Genomic DNA, 4,553 nt, shown 5'->3' with positions numbered 1-4,553 from the left:
TTCCATGCATTTAGAATATGCAATTCATATTTTAACCCATGGGCATAGATCTCTCTTTCAAACTTTTATTGAACAAAAATACAGTAAAAATCTATATATGTATAAAAAAATGTAAATACTCATTTACAATATGCCTCGCATTTTACTCTCTATTTCACGTTAGATTTGACTAGTAACATTTGACAATTCTGGAGTGGGATCTGAAAGAAAGAAAATAGTAAAATAGGACTTCTCGTCCAAAGTATCCTTGCTGCGGCGCTTGGGGCTCCTACCCTCCTAGCCGCAGTTCTTGGCCCGCTAGCCTAGATCATAACCTCAGTGTTCGGCCTACAAATTGTCATAACCTAACTATGAAATAATTAAATTTTGTATTAAACTAACCCTGAATGAAAGAACATAAACTAGTAATTTCATGTTGAATATTAAAAGATATTTTATTTGTAAATTCATATAATCTTCAATTTTGGGGGGGGGGTGCAAAAATCGTAAGCTTGTTCTTCTTTAAATAAATTTGCTAAATTATGTTCATACTTACTTATATAGGTAAATTCGGATGAGTTAGCGGATATTACAGGGGTGTATAATTTTTAGAATACCCCCCTTTCATCATTTTTGTTATTTTCCCACTATAAAATCTAGTTTTTCCCACTTGAGCGAAGAACTTCCTAAAACAAATTATTGACGCTCCGCGCAAACATATTCATTTTCTGGGGAAAAAATAATTTTCAAAAAGGGGAAAGGATTTTTCAAGAAAGTATACACCTCTATAGGGTATTATGAGAAATAGATTTTTTGAACTTGGAGTAATTTTTTTTACAATTAGGGCTTGGTCATGGCATTCATAAAGAGTTCTCCAACTTTAGTGGTTCTACAGACTTAACATTACATCAGTTGAAAGGTAAAAAAATAAAAATCAATGTCAACCTTTACAAAATAATCTCACAGGGATTAAATTTCCGAGGTCAAAATAGACATTGGAGCATTCTGACCGGCGCGCTAGTTTATTGTAAAAAAGTCGTATTTTTCACAAAAAGCGCGCGCACTTTTGCTCATTTCCGTTCAAAACCAAAAAAAAAATGCATGTAATATGCATAATTTTAAGCTCGCATGCATAAAGTCAGCTTCCTACACCATGTAAATCTGTGCTAAGATGACCCATAATGAAACTGCTGACTACTAGCGCGCCGGTGAGAATGCTCTAATATTATTTTGACTCCAGAAATGAATTACTCGTGCCCAATTACCTATAAATCGACATACAACATGTAAAATCTGTGCTAATTGATGACCCATAATGTATAACTGCTGGCTACTAGCGCGCCGGTCAGAATGCTCCAATATTTATGTTGACCTCAGAAATGAATTCCTCGTGCCCAATTACCTATAAATCGACATAACATGTAAATTCTGGGGTAATATGACCCATCATGTAATATGCCGGCTATTTTGACCTCGGAAATGAATTCCTTGTACCAATAATTTGATATATCTCATTCTACTTTTATTCTTACTTCGGTCAAACTTAGCAAATAAGTATTCAAAGATATTTCTTATTATTGCGCGCTCGCGCGGACATTTAAGGCTTTGGAGGTGAACTTTTTGAGCGCCTATTTTTTTCAAGAGTATCAGGGTAAATGTACAAGTGTACAATTTGGATTGTCTGGGTGTTTGTTTTGTTTGAATCATGGTGTCTGTTTGTTTGTATGTTTGTATCCAATAAACGTCAAAACGGCTGAACCGATCGGGCCCAAATTGTGTGTAGGACATCACTTGACCCCAGGGAAGGTTTATGAATGATCAAAATTTAAAAAAATCGTGTTTAAATTTTTTTTATTTTTGTAAAAAATCCACGATTTTTTTTCCTTGTTTTAAAATGTACACAAAGAGAACATGTTCACAATTTAAATAGAAGATGGGCGCGAAGCGCCCGTAAAGCCTTGTTTAAAATAAGTAAATGAACTTGAGTCACTTTGAATATAGGGTATGGATGGATTCTTTTAAAAGGCGCGTATACAGGGGGACAGTAGTTATCTCCTTCCTCCCCTCGGGGTTTACGGGAAAAAGTTAAAATCAGGTAAAAAAATGTAAGCAATTAGCTTACCCCCTTCGTCGCACATCTCGCAAAATCTAGCTTCCCACCCCCCCGGCTAGAATCTTTTATACGCGTTTTGTATGGAAAAGTCTGAGTTGGTTTTATTTGAAAAAGGTGTTAATGTCCAAATACAAAATGTATTTTTTTTAGTTAAGTATAAGAACACAACTAAAAGAAAAAGAATGGCAATTGCATACAAGAGGTAAAAAAATAATAATTTTCAAATCGAAAGAACTGAACACTTGCCACAAATTCTAATTTTAAAATCTCTGTTGAAAAATTTGAATTCTGATAATGATAGGTTTACATTACCAGGTAGCAAAGAAGGGCAATAACAGATTCACATATGTACCCTTTAAATCCATAATCAAAAATGTGAAAGATATATTTGTTTTTCTAGGTTTAAAAATGTTCAATTATGATAAGTTTTATTTGTATTGTCATGCAGCAGAAATTGCATGACACTTTTGAAGAGAAGTTCAAAATTCAAATTATTAACTTTGAAATCTAATTAATACTTTATTGATCAGACAAAGCTTTTAAAGGTCATGTTGTGAATTTGGCATTGCTATCTTTGCATGGAGAGTTACTTGAATTTTTTTCATGTATTAATCCTAATTTCAGATCATGCAGTCAAACTGGAGGAGGGAGAGGAGATATATGTCCTCCTGAACTGGACCCGGATGAGTCCTCTGACATTGATCCGGCTTTGGAGCCTAACCACGGTTTCCTTGATTTAGGGGTATGCATTTTGTACATGNCTCTGCAAACTCTGGTAAAATCTCCACCTCTACAAGCTCCGTAAACTTATTACATAGATTTGCCGAAGCAAACTCTGTGTCACTAAGATTGGCATCTACAAGATCTGTTCCGATATTCACCTCTGCAAGCTCCGTAAACTTTTTACATAGGTTTGCTGCTACAAACTCGGTTTCGCCAAGAGTTTCCTCCGCAAGCTCTGTTCCTTTATCCACCTCTGCAAGCTCAGTGACCTTATTTATCTAGATTTGTCTCACAAACTTTGCGCCTACATACATTCCTTCAAGTTCTTCGAATTCTAGAGATATTACAAATCATAATTATTAACTTAAGAAAACATGTTCTAAAACTTTGTACCAACGGATTATTATTCAGCATTTTTCAAGATAATATTTTCACAGATGTTTATTGTTTACAGTGTTTTCCAAATATTAACACGTCACAGTTAATTTAGAACTGATCTGTTCCTAAAATTAAGTACAAAGCATATAATTTTGTTCATACTGCTGCAGGTTTCACATGTTATTGTTCAGTATTTTTCAAGATAATATTTTTTTGATATTATAAAACTAAAGCTTACGAAAGCATATAATTTTGTTTTAATTGTTTTGTATAAATATGAATTTTAAAAAAATATTTTAAATTGAATTTTGCTTTTATCCGTTCCATTTTACTTTCTTCTAAATTTCCTTCCTTTTATTTCCTTTTCTGTTCAGTTTTCTAACATTTATTGTATTGTTTTTGTATTTTTTCCTTCTTTTTCTGTATAGGATACAGGATACAGGATACAGGATACAGAATACAGAATACAGAATACAGGATACAGGATACAGGATACAGGATACAGGATACCAGGATACCAGGATAACAGAATACAGGATACAGGGTACAGGATACAGGATACAGGATACAAGATACAAGATATAGGACACAGGATACAAGGTACTGGATACATGATACTGGATATATGATACTGGATACAGGATACTGGATACAGGATACTAGATACAGGATACAGGATACAAGATACGGGATACAGGATACAGGATACAGGATATAGGACACAGGATACAAGATACTGGATACATGACACTGGATATATGATATTGGATACAGGATATTGGATACAGGATACTGGATATAGGATACTGGATACAGGATACTGAATACAGTATACAGGATACAGGATACAAAATACAAGATAAAGATACAGTACATGGGATACTTGATATAGGATACAGGATACAGGATACAGGATACAGGATACTGGATACTGGATACTGGATACTGGATACTGGATACTGGATATAGGATACTGGATACAGGATACTGGACACAGGATACAAGATACAGGATACAGGATACTGGATACAGAACACTGGATACTTATTTCTTTTTCAGTTTTTTTCCTTTTCAGTTTTTTCTTTTTTTTCTTCATCTATTTAAAAAAAATGATCTGTTCCTAAAGTTAAGTACAAAAAACATATAATTTTGTTAGAATTGCTTTGTAAAAATATAAAACATTTTCAGTTTGGTTAATTTGCAAATAGTTTCGATATGAATCATTTCATCTTGTATTGTAACAAATTAAATATGAACCCAATACAATTTATAAAATCCAAATAAACATTTCAACATAATTTTTTTAACGTTAGTGATCGTTTTGATCAAACTTGCTTTTTATTTACAAACCTTTATTTCA

The 4,553-nt window shown here is 33.4% G+C and overlaps 1 long non-coding RNA gene across 1 annotated transcript; it reads left to right on the top strand.

The window, feature by feature from the left end:
- The first annotated feature begins 818 nt into the window (after positions 1–818).
- Positions 819–2,829, top strand: LOC111703093 (uncharacterized). Its single transcript, XR_002765553.1, has 3 exons — positions 819–898; positions 2,243–2,294; positions 2,717–2,829. It is a non-coding gene; the product is annotated as an uncharacterized LOC111703093 (long non-coding RNA).
- Positions 2,830–4,553: the final 1,724 nt, after the last annotated feature.

Source organism: Eurytemora carolleeae, unplaced genomic scaffold (assembly GCF_000591075.1).
Source record: "Eurytemora carolleeae unplaced genomic scaffold, Eaff_2.0 scaffold523, whole genome shotgun sequence".
NCBI classification, from domain to species: Eukaryota; Metazoa; Arthropoda; class Copepoda; order Calanoida; family Temoridae; genus Eurytemora; species Eurytemora carolleeae.
The sequence above is the reverse complement of the archived record's forward strand: the minus strand, read 5'-3'. Positions and strand labels throughout refer to the sequence as shown.